This window comes from Myotis daubentonii, chromosome X (genome assembly GCF_963259705.1).
Source record: "Myotis daubentonii chromosome X, mMyoDau2.1, whole genome shotgun sequence".
NCBI classification, from domain to species: domain Eukaryota; kingdom Metazoa; phylum Chordata; class Mammalia; order Chiroptera; family Vespertilionidae; genus Myotis; species Myotis daubentonii.
In genome coordinates, this window is record NC_081861.1 from 46,597,501 (window position 1) to 46,624,172 (window position 26,672).

Consider the following 26,672-nt stretch of genomic DNA (forward strand, 5'->3'; position numbering starts at 1 on the left):
ATCTCAAAACTATGGTAAATCAATAGTTCTCAATCAGGGGCAATTTTGTGAATAATAGGCAATATCTGGAGACATTTTTGACTAATAACTGCGGATGTTACTGACATTTAGTAGGTAGAAGTCAGCAATGTTGCTTAACATTCTATAAATCTCAGCATAGTCTATAAGAACTATACAGCCCAAATGTCAATAGTATCAAGGTTGAGAATTCCTGTGCTAAATGAAAAAATTCAAATGAAAATATTAAATACTGTATTATTCTATTTATATAAAATTCTAGAAAAGTCAAAACTATAGTGACACAAAGCAGACAAATGTTTGCCTGGGACCAGGGATGGGGAGAGGAGCTCAAGATAAAGGGTCATGAAGAAACTGTTTAGGGTGTTGGACTATTTTTATATTGACTGTGGTGGTATTTACACAACTGTGTTCAATTACCAAAATTCATCAAAATGTGCATTTAAAATTGACTGTAAAAATATTGCATGTATATTAGTCACACTTTAAACATAAAGGTATCATAATAGGGTAAAAGTCAACCTTACCTATGTGATTGAGAACTAACCTCTAACTGCATTGATACATACATGTCACTAATCTGTTATTCCTTAGAACATCATACCAGTTCACCTTGGTAACTTCAAAAGAGTTAAATCAGTTTCCTGCTCGGTTTTAGAAGGGATCATGAATAATAAAGAGGTATTATACTCTTCTAGCTTTTTAAAATTCTTCAAGGACTATTCCCATTAATAGCAAATCTGGTTGAGATTATTTCATCAAGTGAGAATTTTTGAGAGATTATTCACAGGCAGGTAGAGTGTTGTTACACGAAGTACTTTTATTAATTTTTATAACCTTTCCTATAGAGTCTATAAATTAATGAAATCTTTCCTGGGGCTCCTGAGATAAATTTGTTCCTTTGAAATTCTGGGAATACTGGAGCTCTCTTCATAACCAAGACTTACATTTGCTCAATAGCCACAAAAGAAACACCAGCTACACTTTCTTAACAAATGCTGCTTTGACTGTGAGAAGTAAAAATTACAGTAGATGAGATCTAATCAACAAGAGATAAAACTTACTTCTCCTTCTGGGGTGAAATCAGAACTTGTCTTTCATTTTGAGTCTTGTTGACAGTTATATAGGAATAGACCAATACCTCTGCTACTAAAAAATGTTATTTCTCCCACATGTCTCATTAAACCCTTGCAAAAGAAATCACCTTAGTCTAACAAAAATCATTATATTCAGCTCTGGAGGTTTCTTATGAAATCAGAGAAATACACAGCCAGGCTGTCCACAGAGTCCCTGGAGGATTGAGAGTTCTGTGTGAATCCTGTCAATCCTACTACAACTATTAAGAAAAGGGAAAACAAGAAGATGCAGGAAGCTCTTTGCCAGTGTTTAAACTCTGGGAAACAAGTATCTTTAATGGTGACTTAGAAAATTACTTCAATTTACCACATTCATTCAAGTAGAAGCCTTACAGTGCTAACAACCTATACTTTCATATTCCTCAGATGCCTTGTATGACCTTCTAGGTCTTATTTCTGCTGATATAACTCTAAGAGTTTTTAATTTGGGCCTTCCAAATAACCACTCAGATTATGTCAGAGCTAGGAATGCTAGCAGGTAAGCCAAGATGGCCAGTCTAATGGAGCTGGCTTTTCAAAGTTGACTCATAGTCATATCTTAGCATTAGTTTGAGTCACACAAAACTAGTAAAATAATTGGTTGTTTGTAGCAAATAAGAAAAAAAACCTGACATGTTTTGGCTTTTATGTTGAGTCTCTAGAAATCCACGGGAATTAACCAGGATCTTTCCAATAAGACTGTTCCTAGGATCCAGGGCTGAAAAAAGCAATGCTAGGTCGAGTTTCCCAACTTCCCCACTCTTTCCACCTCCACCTCCTGCTTCTCTATGTCTGCTCTGTATACCTTGTGTGGTTGGATGAGGCATAAAAAGAGCTTACAGCTAGGATGTGGAAGAGTATTTACTATGGAATAGTAGAAAGTGAGAGTCTGGGGAAAGAGAATTCAGAATTATTTAAAAATAGTATACTTTCAAAATATTATTAATCAGCAACTGGATTATATGTGTATGTGTATTATGTACCACATTGCCTACTTACCCTTAAAAGTACCAGTATCTTGCTATAGAGAAAGCATAAGAATTGCCTACACTGTCATATATAATATAGTTACTGAGCAATACATTTTCAAAAATATACAATTGGTTTTGAATTACACTGTTTTGACACCTTAAGTAGATCCAACTACCCCAGCCTTGCAATAGCAAGAGAAAACACCCTGGAACATTTGCCTTTCATGTGATTTCAGTGCATTATATATGCCAGACATGAAAAAGGAGGAAAGGTCTTTGGAGAATAAAACACTTGCCGGAAGCCAGTCCATCCTTGCTGCTTGACACCGTCGCTGCAGGGAAGAAACATCTGCACAGCATATGTTTCAAGGGACCTGGCTTATATGGCATACTGTTCTTAATATGTTTGCTCCCCTTCTTAGCGCTATGTGTTTTAACCAAGGTCACCTGTCTGAGAAAGGTTGTTTCCCAAGGTGGGGATTTTTCCCTGAAGTTAGGGAGGGAATAAAACCCCTTAACTAAGTGCCAGGCGGGTAGTTAATCACTTTAACTACAAACAATCACGCTTAAGCTACATAATCTTTACTCCCTGGAATGGAGATAAGAAACGCCCTAACCTTTGCAATAGAAATTGACAGGATTAAAAATCAACTGGTATAAATACAGATGTAACAAGACAATAACACACAGAACCTGGCTGGAAAACCTAGAGAGAGAACATGGCAACAGAACCTGGACAGAACCTGGCTACAGAACCTGGCTGGAGATCCTGGACAGAACCTGGCTGGAGATCCTAGACAGAACTTGGCTGGAGATCCTGGCTAGAGATCATGGCTAGGCTGCTGATCAACTGAACGCTGTCTCCGTGTCATTCCTTCTTCGCTGACTCCGTCCACACCTTTGGGGACCCCTGGACCTGCTGGGGCAGGACCCCAGCAAACACTATTTAAGATGTCCAGATGAGCCAGTTTTTGTTAGTCATCCATGTCCTCTACTCACACTCTCTACACTTTGAACAATTGTTCTCCCGGAAAAAAAAGCACACAAAAAAACCCACAGGAATTTGTTGCTCTATTGCCTTGTCAATTGTCCAAACCTAGTATGTGCAATTCTCTCTACCATTTATGTTCTCTGTCTCTCATTTACTCTTCTTTTCTTTTCCCTCAAAAGTCTCATCCCCTAGATCAGCGGTTCTCAACCTGTGGGTCGAGAACCCTTTGGGGGTCGAATGACCCTTTCACAGGGGTCACCTAAGACCATGGGAAAACACATACATAATTACATATTGTTTTGTGATTAATCACTATGCTTTAATTATGTTCAATTTGTAACAATGAAATTGGGGGTCACCACAACATGAGGAACTGTATTAAAGGTTCGCGGCATTAGGAAGGTTGAGAATCACTGCCCTAGATCTTCTCTCAGTCCCTTACTCTCAACCAGGCAATATACACAAAACACATGGACCTAATTGTAATGGGTACTTACGGGTTTGATAGGCCAGGCAACCTAATGCATTTTAACACTATTGAAGAACCAGCTCTTCTTTCTATCCTTATCAAAATGTTTCCAAAGCACAGGTTCCCTTTAAAAAGCTACTCCAATTTGTCCCATCAATCTCAAACCTGCCAACTAAAACTAAGCATCTTCAAGATATTTCTGAGAGCAGAGGCACACATTTATTGGCACAAAATTCATCTCCAGATGTGACTGCAGCACCACGAGTAATTCCAATTCTGTTGTATTAATCTACAGATGAGGTGAGCACATTCACTTCCTGCATAACCATATAGTCTATTCTTCAAACGAAAATGTGGTTATTGTATACACACACTCATATTTTTCAGTCAGCAACTAATACCCTTAACTGTAAAAAAAAAAAAAAAAAAAAAAAAAAAGACACTCAATGAAAGGACAACTAAACTATTTGGAAAAAAAGGAAGAAAGAAGCCCATTTGGAAATGTGTTTTGAAACTGAGTCCTTTAGTTGCCAGTTGCCATTTGTACTCAGACCAGATTTGAGAAACTCATTTATAAGATACAGAAAGTTGAGTTAAAATTTATAATATAACATGCATACTACTGCAGGGCTCTGGGTTTTCCTTTTTTAAATTTTTTTTTTAAATTTTAAATAATTGTCAGAGCCCATTTTTATAATTGTCTCTGCCACTTATGTCGACACCTAATATAAGCAATATATCCCATATTGCTTTTTAACTGTTCAATGTGACTTGTTCATTTTTTGTGCTTATGTGTTTATGTTGTACTAGTGACCTAGTACGCGAAATCGCACAAGACCCAGAACTGCAGGAAATCGTACGACACCCGGGACCCCAGACCCCGCCGCACTGTGGGACTCCCCTGAGTCCTGCAGTGCTGCAAGACCTAGTCCTAGAGTCATGTCCCCAGTCTACCCGTGCGCGCCTCACTGCACATGCAGCCCTGCCCACCCGCATGCGCCTCGCCGGGCACACAGCCTCCTGGTGACTAGTCTTTGGTTGTTACAGCATTAGAGCCACTGGGTTTTTATAATATAGACAAAGCTTTATCCCTATCCCGTCCATAAATCCCTGGTGGGCATGTTCAATAAATAATCATTGAGCTGCTCTGAATCGAATTGGGGAACAATAACATAAATAATCCCTAGCTCATCCCTACTTGGCATTTTAATGTGTTTGTGTTTCCATTTCAATAGGGATCTGTCTGGGATATTAGGACTTTGCATATTTTCAGATAATGAAGTCACACCAGGAATAGGTGATTTTGAAGAAAATGTAAAGCAACCCAGTTTATACTCATGCTGAGGACTGAAGCAGGGCACCAAGCCCAGTTTAAGGTCTTTTGACAATTACAGGCTGAATGAGTTGCATCTTCCTAAGGGAATGGAAGAGTGAATCTCAAGGCTATTTTTAAAGACCTCTGCTGGCCATTGAAATGGATGGATGGGACAGGCAAGGAAGTAGAGTGAGTGGTTAACACACCCCGAAAGTTTCCTCCTTTTCAGCTCCCCTGAGCAGCATGCTGAATTAGAAAAGGGAAGACTTAAAATATATTATGATAATCTCAACAAAGGAACTAGAAAGTAACCCAGCATGGCTTTCTTTCCAATCACTTACAGGAGAATTTAAAGATTTGCTTCTGATAAGCCTTAATGCAATAACTGAGAGTTAACTCTCACTGTTTCCATATCCATCCATCACTTGCCAAATGCAGACAGGCAAATCCTTTCTGCAAATCCCTGCTAGATCAATCTTTGTAAGGCGCTGCTTTCAGTATGTCACTCCCCTGTGAGGACACCATCTTCCTGTAGGTTCAAGTCAAAACTAATCAATCTGGCATGCCAGGACTTCCATCAACTGACCACCTTGCCCATTCATCCCAAGCCCTCACTAATCCTCAACGTGTTCATGGGCCTCAATTCTGTCAAACTGGCCTCTTTATAACCACATACCACATTCCTACCTGCATACCTTCACTCATTCCTCTTCCCTGTAACTACAACACCTTCTTTTCCTCTCTACCATTCAAAACCCCAAATGTCCATATTTAAAAGCTCTTGTTCAAAATTAATCTTCTCTATAACAGCTGCCCAGTCTAATGGCATCCCTCTGTGACCATTCCTTTACTTGAAATTACAGCATAAAAACCTATGTTTGTACCAAATGATGTCCACATACATTAATATTCTCAAGTATAGAACTAGCTTCCATAATGCGATTGTAAACAAAGGACAAAGGATCTCTTCTGTCATCACCAACATCACCTAATATAATACTCATGATATATATGTATCTTAATATTAATAATCAACAAATAGAAGCATTTTAAGCCAATTAAGGGTTCATTTGACATGGAAAGGCAGGCTTGTTACAACTTTCTCTTCTACATATAGCCATTTTTAAATGCCAAAATCCCTATACTTGCTTCATTGTTCCCAGTTGAAATCATTTTCATTTTACTTTCTTTGTAAAAAGAACCTGTTCTTCATGTTCTATTTTTAAAGCTCTGCTTTTTCAGTACAGCACTGAGGGCTTGAACAACCACCAGGCCTTAAATGTTCCAATTGAGGTATTGCAATTTAACCTTTACACGTATCTGTAGCCCAGAAACCTGCACTGATGAAAGAGGAAGACCTATCCCACCAGGAGGCCTGGAGGAAAAGATTCTGTTTTTTACAATTGCGTTTTACAGGGAGAATTTCTTTCCCACTTGGATATAAGCTCCCTTAAGAGCCTGGAGGATGATTTCATGACTCAAAACAGATGGACTTTTTCCCATTCTGTATTATTCTTTCCTTAGACAGGTAAAGAACAGCTGCTTCAATTCCCTTTTTTTAACCAATTATTTTCTAAATCACACTGTTTCTTTTTATCTCTGCTGGGTATTTGGAATTCCAATCAGGGGGAATGATTACATTACACTCTTAAAAACGAAATTCTTTCATTTTCTTGTCCCTTTTAGACAGAGCACGGCAGGAAGAATTTAAATCTCCTAGGGCAGTGAGTTGGCATGGCAGGTGGAGACAATGATTGTATGATTTTTAAGGACAGGAAAATTTCTAGAAACTCCTCATTTTAAGTTTGATCTAGTGGTCCATGTCAAAATCTACTAGCTAATGCATTGTCCTCTCTGGGCACACTCATAAAATTTAATTGTCCCTGAGAGCAATAACAAATGAGTCATGTATATGATAGTTTGGACTGGTTTATCAAATTTTCTTCTTAACTGATAACAAGCTGTGCATTGAGGGAATGGGATTTGTTATAGCATATTCTCTTAACTAGCCACTCTGGAAATTTCAGAATCAGCTTGGATTACCTATATTAGTTTTATCGTCCACATATCCCAATACCCTCACATTATTTTCAATCATTCAAACAAACCATGTATTTTTAAAAATCATTTGTCTCTGTGCCTTTTCCCATGCTATTTCCTCCTCCATAGATTCCCTTTTGTTCCATCAGGCCTTCTTTCATGATCCAACTCATTCACTACATTCTTTAAGAAACTGTCTACATATTTTGCTTGGCAACATCCTTCATCTACCAGTTCAAAGGCTACCTCCTCTATAAAGCATTCTCTGACTTTTCCAGGCAGCTGTAGGCACTCTTTTGCCCTAGGCTCCCACATCATAACATGAATTCCCCGCTAGCATATCATTATTGAAATTATCATATTGTGTGCCTGTTCCTATAAGACTGTGAGTTCCTTGATGGCATGAACCAGACCTTATTATCTTTGTTTCCCAGCCTATTTTTATCCAAATAGTCAATATCTGATGAATAAATAAATCACAGGATTAGTCTGAATAGAAAATTAAACAGGATCTGAACTCACTTCATCTTAAATCATGAAGACTACCTAACCCCAAGCATGCACTTTATTTAAAAAAAATTTAGTATTTGATTTATTAACATAACAATTTTCTTTAAAAAATACTCAGCTGAGGATATTTTTTCCATTAATTTTTAGAGAGAGTGGAAGGGAGAGAGGAAGGAGAGAAAGAGAGAAGGAGAGAGAAACCTCGACCTGAGACACACACGATTGGTTGCTTCCCACAAGCACCCCTGAGTGGGGCTGGGGATCGAAGCTGAAACTGAGGTACATGCCCTTGACTGGCAATCAAACCTGCATCCCTTCAGTCTGCAGGCCGACGCTGTAACCACTGAGCAAACAGGCCATGGCAAGCATGTACTTTATCAGAGTAAAAGGACAAAACAGTTAACTGTGTGTGGAAACATCAAATTAAAAGGGTTGGTATTCTGTTACATTAAAAGTGACTTGCTAACTATATGTCTCATGTTTGACTTTTTAAAAAAATATATTTTATTGAGTTTTTACAGAGAGGAAGGGAGAAGGATAGAGTTAGAAACATCGATCAGCTGCCTCCTGCACACCGCCCACTGGGGATGTGCCCGCAACCAAGGTACATAACCTTGACCGGAATCGAACCTGGGACCTTTCAGTCCGCAGGCTGACGCTCTATCCACTGAGCCAAACCGGTTAGGGCTCATGTTTGACTTTTAAAGTCATTTCAAATCATCGTTTCCTTTACCTTAGCTTTCAGAGTGAAACAAAAGAGTCAGAAGGAAAGCAATCATGAGATCAAACTCATTCACTTATTCACTGAATATTTATCAAATATCTACAGTGTACAAATCAACAATAGTGAGCTAAACAAAAATAGTCCCTCCTTGGGCTGGAGGATGGAGGGATTGAGAGAAAGAAAAAGAAAGAAAGAAAGAAAGAAAGAAAGAAAGAAAGAAAGAAAGAAAGAAAGAAAGAAAGAAGAAAGAAAAAAGGAAGGAAGGAAGGAAGGAAGGAAGGAAGGAAGGAAGGAAGGAAGGAAGGAAGGAAGGAAGGAAGGAAAGAAGGAAGGAAGGAAGGAAGGAAGAAAGAAAGAAAGAAAGAAAGAAAGAAAGAAAGAAAGAAAGAAAGAAAGAAAGAAAGAAAAGAGGAAGAAACTCATTGACATGGATATGATCCACTCATTCGGTATGTTGATTGCAGGAGGAGGGGTGGGTGAAGGTAGTAGAGGGTGTAGGGGGAAAAATGGTGATGGAAAAAAATAAAATAAAGAAAAAGATAAAATAGTCCCTCCCTGTCCTTATGAAACTTACCATCTAATTGGGGGAAAGATAATAAATTAGAAATAGATAATATCAGCTAATGGTAAGTTTAAAAAGGAAAATTTATCAGGATGAGAGGATAAAATGTAATGTGGCATTGCTGGTATGGCTCAGTGGTTGAGCATAAACCCATGAATCAGGAGGTCACTTGTTCAATTACCATTTGGGGCACATGCCAGGGTTGTGGGCTCAACCCCATTGGTGTGTTGGAGGCAGCTGATTTTCTTTCATCATTGATGTTTCTCTCTCTCTCTCTCTCTCTCTCTCTCTCTCTCTCTCTCTCTCTCTCTCTTTCTCTCTCTCACTGAAATCAATTTTTAAAAAGTAATGTGGCTACTTTAGATAAAAGGGCATCTTTGAGAGAATATTTGAGGAAAAGTCTAAGGTAGAGAATGAGTAAAGCCACTATCAGAAGGAAGAGGGGCAGGGTCAACAAGGGCAAAACTCCAGTATGATGGAAAGGACTTGTATCCTAGCAACATAGAATGTAGTATGCCAGGGGAAGCATTGTAAAAGATGAGGTCAGAGAAGTAGCAGGAATCCAGCTCATATAGAATCTTGTAGGTCATAGTAAGGTCTTTAGACTTTATTCTAGGAATAATAGAAAGTCATCTGAGAATTTTGAGCAGGGAAATTACATGATTCAATTCATATATTTTTAGAAAGTGTCTTAGTCACTTCACGCTGCCATAACAAAATACGTACTATAGACAGGACTGCTTAAACAACAAGAATTTATTTCTCACATTCTGGAGACTGCAAATCTAAGATCAAAGTTCCCACAGGGTAGGTGTCTAGTGAGAGCTCTCATTGAATTTCAGATAGCTGCCTTCCTACTGTGTCCTCACATGGCCTTTACTCCATACATATGGGTTGAGAAAGAAAGAGAAAGCAAACTCTCTGGTGTCCTTATAAAGGCATTAATTCCATAATATGGGCCACATTTTTGTGATCTCATCTAATCCTAATTACCTCCCAAAGTCCTCATCTCCAAATAACATCACATTTGGTTAGGGCTTCAACATATGAACTTTAGGGGGACAGAATTCAATTAGTAGTAGAAAGCTTAATCTGAATGTTGTATGGAGAGTAGACTATCAGGGGACAATGGTTTAAAAAAGGAGATAACTTGCCAGAAATCTATATATATAAAAGGCTAATATGCAAAGTGTCCCCGCGGGAGTTCAACTGAGAGACTGGGAGTTCGATCGCTCACTATGACATGTGCTGACCACCCGGGGTGGTGTGGAATGAAGGATGGTCCTGGCTGGCAGTCAGCAGCTGGGTTAGGGAGGCCCTGACCAGTAGCCAGAAAGCCCCAATTGGCCCTGATGGCTGACCAGGCCTAGGGACCCTAACCATGCACGAATTTTGTGCACCGGGGCCTCAAGTCTATTATAATAATGTAGGTGAGAGATGACAGTTGCTTAGATGTGGTTCGAAGTGTTGGTAGTAGTGAAAGGTGTAAATATTTTATACATATTTTGAAGGTATAACCACAGGATTTTCTCATAAGCTGTATGTGGGTTATGGAGAAAAACAGTCAAGCTTCGGGTCAAGATAGTGGCATAGGTAAATGCAGTACTCAGTGACTCCCACAACCACATCAAAATTTACAACTAAAATACAGAACAACCACCATTTAGAACCACCTGAAATCTAGCTGAACAGAAGCCCTACAACTAGAGAAGTAAAGAAGAAGCATATTGAGACTGGTAGGAGGGGCAGAGACACAGGGTTGAATTGCAGAGCCTGCTGGTCCCACACCCATGTGTGGCGGTTTAAAATCTCGAGGGAGGCAGTGCCCTCAGGGGTCCTGGATCTGTCTCTTGCTTCAACAGTGTTTGGATGGAACAGACCCAGGGACACCCCTTCTTCCAGCCTCCTACCGCCCTCCTGTGTCTTATCCAGTCACCACCTTCAGAGCCACCTCCGGGACCAGGCAACACACAGGTTTTTTTTTTCCTACCTTAACTTCTTATTGCTGAACAACCATGAGCTCCCAAATTCGTAAGAATCATTCCACTGAGGAGGAGGCTGCAGTCAACCACCTGGCTAACCTGCATCTGCGGGCCTCCCACATTTACCTCTGTCTGGGCTGCTATTTTGACCCTGAGGACGTGGCTCTCCAGGGTGTGGGCCGCTTCTTCCGCGAGTTGGTGGAGAAGCGTGAGGGCACTGAGCATCTCTTAAAGTTGCAAAACAAGAGCGGTGGCTGCATTCTCTTCCAGGACATGCTGAAGCTTCCCAAGATGAGTAGCCTTGGAGAAGAACCTGAACCGGGCCCTTTTGGAGCTGTAACCCTCATCTCTGCGACTTCCTGGAGAACCACTTCCTGGATGAGGAGGTGAAACTGATCAAGAAGATGGGCAACACCTGACTAACATCCGCAGGCTGGCCCTTAACCTTCGAAAGGCTCACCCTTAACGATGACCAACACCTTTGGAGCCCAGAAGCCCCTCTGCATTACCCTGGTGTCTCTGGCTTTTACCTGAGCCTCTTCCTGAAACTACTAGTCATTCTTAAAAATATATATATATTTTATTGATTTTTTACAGAGAAGAAGAGAGAGGGATAGAGAGTTAGAAACATCAATGAGAGAAATCGATCAGCTGCTTCCTGCACGCCCCCGACAGGGGATGTGCCCGCAACCAAGGTACATGCCCTTGAACGGAATCGAACCTGGGACTACACTGAAGCCCTCTCCCATGCATTGGACCAAATGAAACAAAGCTTTTTGCAGCAAAATAAATAAATACATAAATACATAAATACATAAATAAATAAATAAATAAATAAAATAAAATCCTGAGGGAGCCTGGTATGGTTCAGTAGTTGAGTGTCAACTTATGAACCAGAAGGTCATGATTCAATTCCTGGTCAGGGTACATGCGGGTTGTGGGCTCAATCCCTAGTAGGGAGTGTGCATGAGGCAGCTGATCAATGACTCTCACTCATCATTGATGTTTCCATCTTTCTTCCTCTCCCTCCCCCTCTGAAATCAATCCTATCTAATAAAAGAGAAAAATGGTAATTGGCGTACGACGATACCCTTTTCATTGGCTAATCAGGGCTATATGCAAACTAACTGCCAACTATGATTGGCAGTTAACTGCCAACTAAGATTGGCAGTTAACTGACAACAAGATGGCGGTTAATTTGCATATGTAGGCACAATGCAGGGAGGCGAAAGGGAAAGCAGGAAGAAGCCCCCTGCCACTGACAGTGATCAGAAACCCAGGGGGGAGCTAAGAGCTGGGGGGCCGGGCAAAGGCGGCCCTGGGGCCGCCTTTGCCCTGCCCCCCAGCCATGATCGGAGAATCAGATGCCTTTTCCGCCCTGGTCAGTGATAGCAGGAAGTAGGGGTGGAGCCAGTGATGGGAGCTGGACACGGTCGAAGCTGGCAGTCCCAGGAGCTAGGGGTCCCTTGCCTGGGCCTAAAGCGGAGCCCACGATCGCGGGGCCGCTGCAGCTGCGGGTCCCCGCTGCCCAGGCCGGACGCCTAGGTCAGAGGCGTTAGGCCTGGGCAGGGGTGGAGCCTGAAACCGCGGGGAGCTGGGGGTCCCCTGCCCAGGCCTGACACCTCTGCCGGAGGCCTCAGGCCTGGTCAAGGGGCCGATCTGGTGATTGTTGATCAGAGCGTGATGAGGGTCAACTCCTCTGGCCGAGGCATCAGGCCTGGGTGGGGGGCGGAGCCAGGGATTGGGGGGATATGATGGTCCCTTTGCCCAGGCCTGAAGCCTGGGTCAGAGGCGTCAGGCTTGGGCGGGGGGTGGAGCCAGCGATCAGAGGGAGATGGGGGTCCCCTGCCCAGGCATGATTCCTGGGCCAGAGGCCTCAGGCCTGGGTGGGGGCCAGAGCCAGTGATCAGGGGGAGATGGGGGTCCCCTGTCCAAGCCTGACACCTCTGGTGGAGGCGTCAGGCCTGGGCAAGGGGCCGATCAGGCGATCGGAGGGTGATGGGGGTCTACGCCTCTGGCCGAGGCATCAGGCCTGGGCAAGGGGCCGATCCTGCGATTGGAGGGTGATGGGGGTCAACGCCTGAGGGCTCCCAGTATGTGAGAGGGGGCAGGCTGGGCTGAGGGACACTCCCCTCCCCACACACACCCAGTGCACGAATTTTGTGCACCGGGCCCCTAGTAAAAATATATTTAAGAAAAATAAAAAATAAAGTTGGGAGGGATATCTTGGCTATGCAGGTTTCCCTGATGTGTGAGGTTTCCCTGCTCCACACAAGGCCCCCATCCAAGGGCTCCAGTGCTGGGAAGAGAAGTCCCTACCACTTCTGAATGTAAAAACCGGCAGGGATTGTGGCTGAGTAACAGGGAGGCTGTGGGAGTCCCAGGCAGTTCATCTTAAAGGGCCTGCACATGGAGTTACTTAAACTTACTCCCTCTGAGTTCCAGCACTGGGGCAGCAGCTTGAAAGTAACCTGGGACATTTGGTGAGGAACTAACTTGTCCAGAATCAGGGAGGGAGCTGGAGGGGCAGCTTTCTTCCAGATAGAAGTGTTGACAGAAGCCAGTGTGCCTTTGATAAGCCCTCCCTGCCACAGAGCCAACAGGTTGTACCATATCTGAATCTCCATCAACTTTGTTCATAATTTTTGCCCCTCCCTGGTGATTCCCTGAGACCTCACCTCACCCCTTACTTGTAGGCTCATCCAAGCCATTTCCAGTGGCTTTTCCATACAACTGGCCTCTCTTGCCTCATGCTTTAGACTTTACTAAAATTTCTCAAACAAGTAGAAGCTGACATCAGCATGTCCCATACCTCTCAATAAGTGGCCCCAGGCCCAACACTAGTGGAAACCTGCCGTGGTTCACAGCTTGGCCTCTCCTGGGCACCTTCAAGTTCAACACAAATAGCAGTCATGTTTAGATTGCTTTGTAGCTCATGGTGGTGGTCCCAGGCAGGATATAAGCAGAGGCAGACTTTGCACCTCCCGGGAGGCCTCAGAGCCAGTGCATCTGGTCGTCAGTTTTGACCACACAGAATTACAACCCTACCACTTCCACAAGTGACACACTCAAGGGGCAGATTCAGTGAGCAGCAAAGCCCCACTGAAGCAAGTCCTGTGTCATAGCGGTATTACCTATAGAGCAGCTCTTTTGCTGTAGTCGCAGCCAATCCTCAAAACCTATTGGTCTGGGGGTAAATCCCTCCCAGTGAAACCAACATTAATCAAGGCTCAACTACAATAGGACAGTGCACACAGGTCACACAGAAGTGCACCTGGAGTGCCCAGCTCAGGTGACTGGGGAGGTTGAGCCACTGGGCCCTCCAGAACACCTACTGCACAAGGCCACTCTACCAAGTCTGGGAGAGATAGCAGATCTACCTAATACATAGAAACAAACACAGGGAAGCAGTCAAAATGCAGAGACAAAGAAATATGTCACAAATGAAAGAATAGGAGAAATCTCTAGGAAAAGAACTAAATGAAATGGAAGCAAGAAAACTACCAAATATAAAGTTCAAAATAATGGTTATAAGGATATTAAGGAATTTACTGATATTGCCAAGGAACTTAGTGAGAACTTCAAGGAACTTAGTGACATCAACAACCTAAAAAAGATCCAGTCAGAAATGAAGGATGCACTAACGGAAATAAAGAATAATTTATACTGGATCAGTAGTAGAGTACATGAGACCAAGAATCAAATCAAGCATTTGGAATATAAGGAAGCAAAAAACACATTAACACCCAATCAGACGAGCAAAACCAAAAAAGAATACAAAAATATGAAGATAGTGTAAGGAGCCTCTGGGACAACTTCAAGTGTACTAACATTCACATCATAGGGGTGTCAGAAGGAAAAGAGAGGGAGTAAGAAATTGAAAACTTATCTGAAAAAATAATGTCAAAACTTCCCTAACCTCGTGAAAGAAATAGACATACAAGTCCCATCTCCCTCCATCTTGCCATGGAAAAAGTCCCATTTTGTCTTCAGCAGAGCTAGAATTAAAACCACTGCCCAGAATTTTCCTTCCATATTGGAGCACAGTCCAGCCCGGCATCTAGCTAGCTTACCTTGTGCTCCTAGATACAGTCCCATTGAGTTAGAGTTCCCCTGACCATGGGCCATGAGGCTTCTAGGGCCACATGGCTGGCTAGCACAAGTCACACAGCAAGCAAGTGCAAGGAAGCAGGAACAAATGAAGAGAAACAAGAGCAAACATTTCTTTTTCTGGGGATTTTAACTAGGAGCTTATCCAATTAATCCTTCAGGAATTTCTGTTCCTGCAGTGGCTCCACTCCCTCTAGTCAATTATCTTTTCCCCAGGTTAGACTGACAAACAAGCACCTTCCTTATGTCACCCCGACTTCACTGAGCATAAATCCATTTCCCCTTTGTTGGACCACTTGTGCAGTGATTTGCAGGGAACGGACCAGTGGTTCCCTGGGGAGTGTACAGTTGCAGCTTCCTGGTGAAGCTTCCCAGATGACCATGCTTATAATACCTGGCCTTCCCTTTGCTTTCTTTATATTATTAATATTAATAACTAGCTTATTACAACAGTAAAACAGAGAAAGAAGAGAAATATAAATACTGGTAGGCATCTTCCCAATAATTGCTTATAATGAGAACATGCCAAGTGTGGAGTGACTACATTTGATTCCTACCATTGGTAAGTGCATTTGTGATTTCTTGGTCTAGTGATGACAGAATTTTGTAATGGAAATCAAATATCTTGACTGAGTGTCCATCAAATCTATTGTTTTGAATCAGTTTACCACAGTTGGGGCTAGGCACAGACCAGATTTCTTTATTCATATACTAGGAATGTAAGGAACTTAAGTCAGCAAGTCATAGAATGTGTTTATAGTCATATGTCTTCTTACTAAATTATGACAAAGCACCAGAGGAATTACTCAAATAAAACTTGTTTAAATAACTGCCCATCATTTTATGAAAATTGGAGTGGTATTTTTGCTGGTGAAATGCATTCCCCTTAATTGCAAATTTTATGTGCTGATCATGTTTTTCACCCAAGCATAAATTCTGCCCAAAAACAATGCCCTGTTGCATCCATCTGTTTTGTAAATGAAATAAAACCTTATTAAGGAGTTTTACTTAATATGAGACATTCTGATTCCATGTGTGTCTCCTATGAAATCTTAGGTTCTGGCTAAGTGATTCATCAAATACAAAATGTAACTGACTAACAAAGACGTGTTTTAAAAAGTTAAACATCACCACACACCTATTAGAATGGCTAACATCCAAAAAACTGACAACACCAAAAGCCTGTGAGGATGTGGAGTAACAGAGACTCTCATTCATTACTGGTGGGAATGCAAACATGGTACAGGCAATTTGGAAGACAGTTTGGTAGTTTCTGACAAAACTAAACATAGACTTATCATATGATCCAGCAATTTTATTCCTTGATATTTACCCAAATGGATTGACAACATTTCCACATAAAACCTGCACCCAAATTTTTATAGCAGCTTTATTCAGAATTGCCAAAATATGGAAACAACATGTTCTGCATGTGTTTCTCTAGTTTTCCCAGCACCATTTGTTAAAAAAGCTATCCTTCTGCAATTGCATACTCTTAGCTTCTTGTTGACCATAAATACTGAAATTGAATTCTGGGCTCTCTATCCTGTCCCACTGATTTATGTGTCTATTTCTGTACAGTATCGTCTGTTTTATTACTATGGCTCTGTAGTATATTTTGAAATCAGAAAGTGTGATACTTGCGACTTTGTTCTTTTTTTTCCTCAGGATTTTTTTTGTTATTTTGGGTCTTTTGTGGTTCCACACCAATTTTAGGATTGGTTCTTCTATTTTTGTGAAGAATCACTTTGGTAATTTTGTGGAGGTTCATTAAATCTGTAGATGGCTTTGGGTAGTATGGCCAGGTTTTTGTTTGTTTGTTTTTTAACAATACTTATTCTTCCAATCCATCTACACAGGATGACTTTCCATCTGTTTGTGGCAAGAAAATTTTCAGTTTCTTTCAGCAAAGTCTTAAAGTTTCATTATACAGATCTTTCATTTCCTTGGTTAAATTTATACCTAATTACTTTATTGGTTTAGCTGCTCTTGTGACTGGGATAGTTTTCCTTTATTTCCTTAGCCAGGATATGGAAAAAACCCAAATACCCAATAATGGATCAAGGAATAAAAAAGATATAGTATAGATACACAATGTAATGTTATCCAGCCATGAGAAAGAAAAATATCCTGCTTTTTGCAACATGAATGGATCTTGAGCACCTATGCTAAGATAAGTCAGACAGAAAAGGACTAGTACTGTACACTATCATTTCTATAGAGAATTTTGTAAAAAAAAAAAAAAAAAGTCAAACCTATAAAAAAACCCAACACAGAATATAATAGTGGTTACCAGAAGCTGGAGGCTGGGTTGAGAAATTGATGGTATTTCAAGGTACAAACTTGTAAGTAGTAGTAAATAACGCATCTATAATAATAAAAGCAAAATATGCTAATTAGACTGGACGACCTTCTGGACGAAGCCAGGGCTGCGAGGGCCAAGCCCCTTGCACAAATTCTGTGCATCAGGCCTCTAGCAGAAATATAAAGCATGGTGTAATGCATAGTGTAATGAATAGTATAGTCAATAATACTGTCCTATAATGATGTAATATGATACCTATTGCTTCCATAGCAATTATATTATAATATATAAATGTATAAAAGTAACATGCTTTACAGCTTAAATTTATAAATTTTAACATGTCAAATCTATCAAGTAAAAAATAAATAAAAATTTTGAATATATATATATATATATATATATATATATATATATATATATCCTATACTAATAAAAGAGAAAAATGGTAATTGGCGTACACCGATACCTTTTTCATTGGCTAATCAGCAAGATATGCAAATTAACTGTCAGCCAAGATGGCGGCTGGCAGCCAGGCAGCTGAGAATAGGAGGCTTGGTTGCCCCAGCGATGGAGAAAGTCAAAGATCCCCCCAGCTGCAGGGCTCTGAGCTCCTGAAGCAACAACTCCAAAAGATACAATGTTTTAATTATAGAAGCTAAAAGATGGCGGTTAATTTGCATACTCAGGCTCCAAGCAGAGCAAAGCCAAACAGCCCTGAAGCAGCAGGGCAGAGAGGCCTCAGGGCCTGGGATCAGCAGAGTCAAGAGGCCTCCCGGCCCTGCGATCAGCAGAGCCGAGAGGCTTCCCAGCCCCAGTGATCAGCGGATCCGAGAGGCCTCCCAGCCCAGGTGATCAGCAGATCCAAGAGGCCTCCCAGCCCAGGTGATCAGCAGATCCGAGAGGCCTCCCAGCCCCGGTGATCAGCAGATCCGAGAGGCCTCCCAGCCAAGGTGATCAGCGGAGTCGAGAGGCCTCCGGGCCCCGTGATCAGCCCAGAGGCCTCCGGTCCCACTCCCGGCCCCTTGATCAGCAGAGTCGGAGGCCCTGCGATCAGCGGAGCAGAGAGGGCTCCCGCCGCGGTGATCAGCGGAGCCGAGAGGCCTCCCAGCCCCTATGATCAGCGGAGTCCAGAGGACTCCCGGCCGGTGATCAGCCGAGAGGCCTCCCGTCCAGCTCCCGGCCCCGTGATCAGCGGAGCCGAGAGGATTCCCAGCCCAGGTGATCAGCGGATCCAAGAGGCCTCCCAGCCCAGGTGATCAACAGATCCGAGAGGCCTCCCAGCCCCGGTGATCAGCGGATCCGAGAGGCCTCCCAGCCCAGGTGATCAGCGGATCCAAGAGGCCTCCCAGCCCAGGTGATCAGCAGATCCGAGAGGCCTCCCAGCCCCGGTGATCAGCGGATCCGAGAGGCCTCCCAGCCCAGGTGATCAGCGGAGTCGAGAGGCCTCCGAGCCCCGTGATCAGCCCAGAGGCCTCCGGTCCCACTCCCGGGCCCTTGATCAGCGGAGTCGGAGGCCCTGCGATCAGCGGAGCAGAGAGGGCTCCCGCCCCGGTGATCAGCGGAGCCGAGAGGCCTCCCAGCCCCTGTGATCAGCGGAGTCCAGAGGCCTCCCGGCCGGTGATCAGCCGAGAGCCCTCCCGTCCAGCTCCCGGCCCCGTGATCAGCGGAGCCGAGAGGATTCCCAGCCCAGGTGATCAGCGGAGCCGAGAGGCCTCCCAGCCCAGGTGATCAGCAGAGCCGAGATGCCTCCCAGCCCCGGTGATCAGCGGAGTCCAGAGGCCTCCCGGCCCGGTGATCAGCCGAGAGGCCTCCGGGCCCACTCCCGGCCCCTTGATCAGCGGAGTCGGAGGCCCCGCGATCAGGGGAGCAGAGAAGGCTCCCGCCCCGGTGATCAGCGGAGCCGAGAGGCCTCCCAGCCCAGGTGATCAGCGGAGTCCAGAGGCCTCCCGACCCACGATCAGCGGATCCAAGAGGCCTCCAAGCCGCGGTGATCAGTGGATCCCAGAGGCCTCCCGCCCCGGTGATCAGTGGAGTCGAGGGGCCTCCAAGCCCAGGTGATCAGGAGAACCGAGAGGCCTCCTGCCCCGGTGATCAGTGGATCCGAGAGGACTCCTAGCCCCAGTGATCAGCAGAGTCCAGAAGCCTCCCAGCCCCTGTGATCAGCGGAGTCCAGAGGCCTCCCAGCTCCGGTGATTAGCGGAGTCCAGAGGCCTCCCGGCCCCGTGATCAGCCCAGAGGCCTCCTGTCCCACTCCCGGCCCCGTGATCAGCCCAGAGGCCTCCTGTCCCACTCCTGGCCCCGTGATCAGACCAGAGGCCTCCTGTCCCACCCCCGGCCCCGTGATCAGCAGAGTCGGAGGCCTTGCATTCAGCGGAGCAGAGAGGCCTCCTGCCCCGGTGATCGGTGGAGCCTAGAGGCCTCCTGCCCCGGTGATCAGCAGAGTGGAGAGACCTCCCAGCCCAGGAGATCAGCGGAGCAGAGAGGCCTCCACCCCCGGTGATCAGCGGAGTCCAGAGGCCTCCCGGCCCAGTGATCAGCCGAGAGGCCTCCCGTCCCGCTCCGAGCCCCGTGATCAGCGGAGTCGGAGGCCCCGCAATCAGCGGAGCAGAGAGGCCTCCCAGCCCCTGTGATCAGCGGAGTCCAGAGGCCTCCTGGCCCAGTGATCAGCTAGCCGAGAGGCCTCCCAGCCCAGGTGATCAGCGGAGCCGAGATACCTCCCAGCCCTGGTGATCAGCGGAGTCCACAGGCCTCCCGGCCCAGTGATCAGCCGAGAGGCCTCCCGTCCCGCTCCCGGCCCCATGATCAGCGGAGTCGGAGGCCCAGCGATCAGCAGAGTCGGAGGCCCCGTGATCAGCGGAGCAGAAGGCCTCCCGCCCAGGTCATCACCAGAGCCGAGAGGCCTCCCGGCCCTTGATGAGCCGAGAGGCCTCCCGTCCCGCTCCCGGACCCGTGATCAGCAGAGTCTGAGGCCTCGCGATCAGAGGAGTGAGAGGCTACCGCCCAGGTGATCAGTGGATCCGAGAGGCCTCCCAGCCCCGGTGATCAGGGGAGCCGAGAGGCATCCCAGTCCCTGTGGTCAGCGGAGTCCAGAGGCCTCCCAGCCCGGTGATCAGCCTAGAGGCCTCCCGGCCCCTTGATCAGCAGAGTCGGAGGCCTCGGGATCAGAGGAGCCGAGAGGCCTCCCGACCCGCTATCAGCGGATCCAAGAGGCCTCCCAGCCGCGGTGATCAGTGGATCCCAGAGGCCTCCCACCCCGGTGATCAGTGGAGTCGAGAGGCCTCCCGGCCCAGGTGATCAGCGGAGCCGAGAGGCCTCCTGCCCCGGTGATCAGTGGATCCGAGAGGACTCCTAGCCCCGGTGATCAGCAGAGTCGAGAGGCCTCCCAGCCCCTGTGATCAGCGGAGTCCAGAGGCCTCCCAGCCCAGGTGATCATTGGAGGAGGGAGGCCTCCCAGCTCCGGTGATTAGCGGAGTCCAGAGGCCTCCCGGCCCCGTGATCAGCCCAGAGGCCTCCTGTCCCACTCCCGGCCCCGTGATCAGCCCAGAGGCCTCCTGTCCCACTCCCGGCCCCGTGATCAGCCCAGAGGCCTCCTGTCCCACTCCCGGCTCCGTGATCAGCAGAGTCGGAGGCCTCGCATTCAGCGGAGCAGAGAGGCCTCCTGCCCCGGTGATCAGGGGATCCGAGAGGCCTCCCAGCCCCGGTGATCAGTGGATCCTAGAGGCCTCCCGCTCCGGTGATCAGCGGAGCCAAGAGGCCTCCTGCCCCGGTGATCAGCGGAGTGGAGAGGCCTCCCAGCCCAGGTGATCAGTGGAGCCGAGAGGCCTCCCAGCCCCGGTGATCAGCGGGGTCCAGAGGCCTCCCGGCCCTGTGATCAGCCCAGAGGCCTCCTGTCTCACTCCCGGCCCCGTGATCAGCAGAGTCGGAGGCCCCGCGATCAGCGGAGCCGAGAGGCATCCTGGCCCACGATCAGCGGATCAGCGGAGTGAGAGGCCCCGCAATCAGCGGAGCCGAGAGGCCTCCTGCCCCAGTGATCAGTGGATCCGAGAGGACTCCCAGCCCAGGTGATCAGCGGCACCGAGAGGCCTCCTGCCCCGGGGATCAGTGGATACAAGAGGCCACCCAGCCTAGGTGATCAGCGGAGTCCAGGTGATCAGCAGAGCCGAGAGGCCTCCCAGCCCAGGTGATCCGCGGAGTCCAGAGGCCTCCCTACCCGCGATCAGTGGATCCAAGAGGCCTCCCAGCCGCGGTGATCAGTGGATCCCAGAGGCCTCCCGCCCCGGTGATCAGTGGAGTCGAGAGGCCTCCCAGCCCAGGTGATCAGCAGAGCCGAGAGGCCTCCTGCCCCGGTGATCAGCGGAGCCGAGAGGCCTCCCGCCACGGTCATCACCAGAGCCGAGAGGCCTCCCGGCCCTTGCTGAGCCGAGAGGCCTCCCGTCCCGCTCCCGGCCCCGTGATCAGCAGAGTCCGAGGCCTCGCGATCAGAGGAGCGAGAGGCCTCCCGCCCAGGTGATCAGTGGATCCGAGAGGCCTCCCAGCCCAGGTGATCAGGGGAGCCGAGAGGCATCCCAGCCCCTGTGGTCAGTGGAGTCCAGAGGCCTCCCGGCCCGGTGATCAGCCGAGAGGCCTCCCGGGCCCTTGATCAGCGGAGTCGGAGGCCTCGGGATCAGAGGAGCCGAGAGGCCTCCCGACCCGCGATCAGCGGAGCCGAGAGGCATCCTGGCCCACGATCAGCGGATCAGCGGAGTGAGAGGCCCCGCAATCAGCGGAGCCGAGAGGCCTCCTGCCCCAGTGATCAGTGGATCCGAGAGGACTCCCAGCCCAGGTGATCAGCGGCACCGAGAGGCCTCCTGCCCCGGGGATCAGTGGATACAAGAGGCCACCCAGCCTAGGTGATCAGCGGAGTCCAGGTGATCAGCAGAGCCGAGAGGCCTCCCAGCCCAGGTGATCAGCGGAGTCCAGAGGCCTCCCTACCCGCGATCAGTGGATCCAAGAGGCCTCCCAGCCGCGGTGATCAGTGGATCCCAGAGGCCTCCCGCCCCGGTGATCAGTGGAGTCGAGAGGCCTCCCAGCCCAGGTGATCAGCAGAGCCGAGAGGCCTCCTGCCCCGGTGATCAGTGGATCCGAGAGGACTCCTAGCCCCGGTGATCAGCGGAGCCGAGAGGCCTCCCGCCACGGTCATCACCAGAGCCGAGAGGCCTCCCGGCCCTTGCTGAGCCGAGAGGCCTCCCGTCCCGCTCCCGGCCCCGTGATCAGCAGAGTCCGAGGCCTCGCGATCAGAGGAGCGAGAGGCCTCCCGCCCAGGTGATCAGTGGATCCGAGAGGCCTCCCAGCCCAGGTGATCAGGGGAGCCGAGAGGCATCCCAGCCCCTGTGGTCAGTGGAGTCCAGAGGCCTCCCGGCCCGGTGATCAGCCGAGAGGCCTCCCGGGCCCTTGATCAGCGGAGTCGGAGGCCTCGGGATCAGAGGAGCCGAGAGGCCTCCCGACCCGCGATCAGCGGAGTCGGAGGCCAAGCGATCAGCGGAGCAGAGAGGCCTCCCGCCCCGGTGATCAGCGGAGCCGAGAGGCCTCCCGCCACGGTGATAAGTGGATCCAGGAGGCCTCCCAGCCCTCGATCAGCGGAGTCGGAGGCCCCACGATCAGCGGAGACGAGAGGCATCCCGCCCCAGTGATCAGAGGAGCCAAGAGGCCTCCCAGCCCCTGTGATCAGCGGAGCCGAGAGGCCTCCCAGCCCCGGTGATCAGCGGAGTCCAGAGGCCTCTCGGAAAGGTGATCAGCCGAGAGGCCTCCCGTCCCGCTCCCGGCCCGGTGATCAGCAGAGTCGGAGGCCCCGCAATCAGCGGAGTCGGAGGCCCCGTGATCAGCGGAGCAGAGAGGCCTTTTGCCCCGGTGATCAGAGGAGCCAAGATGCCTCCCAGCCCCTGTGATCAGCGGAGTCCAGAGGCCTCCCAGCCCAGGTGATCAGCGGAGCCGAGAGGCCTCCCGGCCCGGTGATCAGCGGAGCCGAGAGGCCTCCCGCCCCAGTGATCAGAGGAGCCAAGAGGCCTCCAAGCCCCTGTGATCAGCGGAGTCCAGAGGCCTCCCAGCCCAGGTGATCAGCGGAGCGAAGAGGCCTCCCAGCCCTGGTGATCAGCAGAGTCCAGAGGCCTCCAGGCTCGGTGATCAGCAGAGCCGAGAGGCCTCCCGGCCCTCAATCAGCGGTGTTGGAGGCCCCACGATCAGCGGAGCAGAGAGGCCTCCTGCCCCGGTGATCAGTGGATCCGAGAGGCCACCCAGCCCAGGTGATCAGCGGAGTCCAGGTGATCAGCAGAGCCGAGACGCCTCCCAGCCCAGGTATCAGCGGAGTCCAGAGGCCTCCCGGCCCGGGTGATCAGCGTAGTCGGAGGCCCCGCAATCACAATAGCGGAGAGGCCTCACAGCCCAGGTGATCAGGGGAGCCGAGATGTCTCCCAGCCCTGGTGATCAGCGGAGTCCACAGGCCTCCGGCCCAGTGATCAGCCGAGAGGCCTCCCGTCCCGCTCCCGGCCCCGTGATCAGCGGAGTCGGAGGCCCGGCGATCAGCGGAGTCGGAGGCCCCGTGATCAGCGGAGCAGAGAGGCCTTCCACCCCGGTGATCAGAGGAGCCAAGAGGCCTCCCAGCCCCTGTGATCAGCGGATTCCAGAGGCCTCCCAGCCCAGGTGATCAGCGGAGCCGAGAGGCCTCCCAGCCCCGGTGATCAGCGGAGTCCAGAGGCCTCCCGGCCCGGTGATCAGCCGAGAGCCCTCCCGTCCCGCTTCCGGCCCCATGATCAGCGGAGTCGGAGGCCTTGCGATCAGAGGAGCCCAGAGGCCTCCCGACCCGCGATCAGCGGAGTCGGAGGCCCTGGGATCAGTGAAGCAGAGAGGCCTCCAGGCCCGGTGATCAGTGGATCCGAGAGGCCTCCCAGCCCCGGTTATAAGTGGATCAGAGAGGCCTCCTGCCCCGGTGATCAGCGTAGCCGAGAGCCTTCCCAGCCCAGGTGATCAGCTGATCCAAGAGGCCTCCCAGCCCTGGTGGTCAGCAGAGTCCAGAGGACTCCGGGCCCCGTGATCAGCCCAGAGGCCTCCGGTCCCACTCCCGGCCCCGTGATCAGCGGAGTCGGAGGCCCCGCGATCAGTGGAGCAGAGAGGGCTCCCGCCCCGGTGATCAGCGGAGTCCAGAGGCCTCCCGGCCGGTGATCAGCCGAGAGGCCTCCCGTCCAGCTCCCTGCCCCTTGATCAGCGGAGCCGAGAGGATTCCCAGGCCAGGTGATCAGCGGAGCCGGAGGCCCCGCGATCAGTGGAGCAGAGAAGGCTCCCGCCCCGGTGATCAGCGGATCTGAGAGGCCTCCCAGCCCCTGTGATCAGCGGAGTCCAGAGGCCTCCCGTCCAGCTCCCGGCCCCGTGATCAGCGGAGTCAAGAGGATTCCCAGCCCAGGTGATCAGCGGAGCCGAGATGCCTCCCAGCCCCGGGGAGCAGCGGAGTCCAGAGGCCTCCCGCCCCGGTGATCAGCAGAACCGAGAGGCCTCCCGCCACGGTGATAAGTGGATCCAGGAGGCCTCCCAGCCCTCGATCAGCGGAGTCGGAGGCCCCGCGATCAGCGGAGTCGGAGGCCCCACGATCAGCGGAGCAGAGAGGCCTCCCGGCCCGGTGATCAGCGGAGGCCAGAGGCCTCCCAGCCCAGGTGATCAGTGGAGCCGAGAGGCCTCCCAGCCCCGGTGATCAGCGGAGTCCAGAGGCCTCTCGGCACGGTGATCAGCCGAGAGGCCTCCCGTCCCGCTCCCGGCCCGGTGATCAGCAGAGTCGGAGGCCCCGCAATCAGCGGAGTCGGAGGCCCCGTGATCAGCAGAGCAGAGAGGCCTTTTGCCCCGGTGATCAGAGGAGCCAAGAGGCCTCCCAGCCCCTGTGATCAGCAGAGTCCAGAGGCCTCCCAGCCCAGGTGATCAGCGGAGCCGAGAGGCCTCCCAACCCCGGTGATCAGCGGAGTCCAGAGGCCTCCCGGCCCGGTGATCAGCCGAGAGGCTTCCCGTCCCGCTCCCGGCCCGGTGATCAGCGGAGTCGAGAGGCCTCCAAGCCCAGGTGATCAGCAGAGCCGAGAGGCCTCCTGCCCCGGTGATCAGTGGATCCGAGAGGACTCCTAGCCCCGGTGATCAGCGGAGCCGAGAGGCCTCCCGCCACGGTCATCACCAGAGCCGAGAGGCCTCCCGGCCCTTGCTGAGCCGAGAGGCCTCCCGTCCCGCTCCCGGCCCCGTGATCAGCAGAGTCCGAGGCCTCGCGATCAGAGGAGCGAGAGGCCTCCCGCCCAGGTGATCAGTGGATCCGAGAGGCCTCCCAGCCCCGGTGATCAGGGGAGCCAAGAGGCATCCCAGCCCCTGTGGTCAGCGGAGTCCAGAGGCCTCCCGGCCCGGTGATCAGCGGATCCGAGAGGCCTCCCAGCCCCTGTGATCAGCGGAGTCCAGAGGCCTCCCGTCCAGCTCCCGGCCCCGTGATCAGCGGAGTCAAGAGGATTCCCAGCCCAGGTGATCAGCGGAGCCGAGATGCCTCCCAGCCCCGGGGATCAGCGGAGTCCAGAGGCCTCCCGCCCCGGTGATCAGCAGAACCGAGAGGCCTCCCGCCACGGTGATAAGTGGATCCAGGAGGCCTCCCAGCCCTCGATCAGCGGAGTCGGAGGCCCCGCGATCAGCGGAGTCGGAGGCCCCACGATCAGCGGAGCAGAGAGGCCTCCCGGCCCGGTGATCAGCGGAGGCCAGAGGCCTCCCAGCCCAGGTGATCAGTGGAGCCGAGAGGCCTCCCAGCCCCGGTGATCAGCGGAGTCCAGAGGCCTCTCGGCACGGTGATCAGCCGAGAGGCCTCCCGTCCCGCTCCCGGCCCGGTGATCAGCAGAGTCGGAGGCCCCGCAATCAGCGGAGTCGGAGGCCCCGTGATCAGCAGAGCAGAGAGGCCTTTTGCCCCGGTGATCAGAGGAGCCAAGAGGCCTCCCAGCCCCTGTGATCAGCAGAGTCCAGAGGCCTCCCAGCCCAGGTGATCAGCGGAGCCGAGAGGCCTCCCAACCCCGGTGATCAGCGGAGTCCAGAGGCCTCCCGGCCCGGTGATCAGCCGAGAGGCTTCCCGTCCCGCTCCCGGCCCGGTGATCAGCGGAGTCGAGAGGCCTCCAAGCCCAGGTGATCAGCAGAGCCGAGAGGCCTCCTGCCCCGGTGATCAGTGGATCCGAGAGGACTCCTAGCCCCGGTGATCAGCGGAGCCGAGAGGCCTCCCGCCACGGTCATCACCAGAGCCGAGAGGCCTCCCGGCCCTTGCTGAGCCGAGAGGCCTCCCGTCCCGCTCCCGGCCCCGTGATCAGCAGAGTCCGAGGCCTCGCGATCAGAGGAGCGAGAGGCCTCCCGCCCAGGTGATCAGTGGATCCGAGAGGCCTCCCAGCCCCGGTGATCAGGGGAGCCAAGAGGCATCCCAGCCCCTGTGGTCAGCGGAGTCCAGAGGCCTCCCGGCCCGGTGATCAGCGGATCCGAGAGGCCTCCCAGCCCCTGTGATCAGCGGAGTCCAGAGGCCTACCGTCCAGCTCCCGGCCCCG

The 26,672-nt window shown here is 50.3% G+C and overlaps 1 long non-coding RNA gene and 1 pseudogene across 1 annotated transcript in view; one reads left to right on the forward strand and one right to left on the reverse strand.

The window, feature by feature from the left end:
* Positions 1-2,814: 2,814 nt before the first annotated feature.
* LOC132224361 (uncharacterized) overlaps positions 2,815-26,672 on the reverse strand; it is a 1,115,498-nt gene continuing 1,091,640 nt past the window's right edge. Inside the window, exon 3 of the long non-coding RNA XR_009450658.1 lies at positions 2,815-2,847. This is a non-coding gene — a long non-coding RNA (uncharacterized LOC132224361). The remainder of the gene's footprint in view (positions 2,848-26,672) is intronic.
* LOC132224565 (dnaJ homolog subfamily B member 6-like) overlaps positions 10,728-26,672 on the forward strand; it is a 64,255-nt pseudogene continuing 48,310 nt past the window's right edge.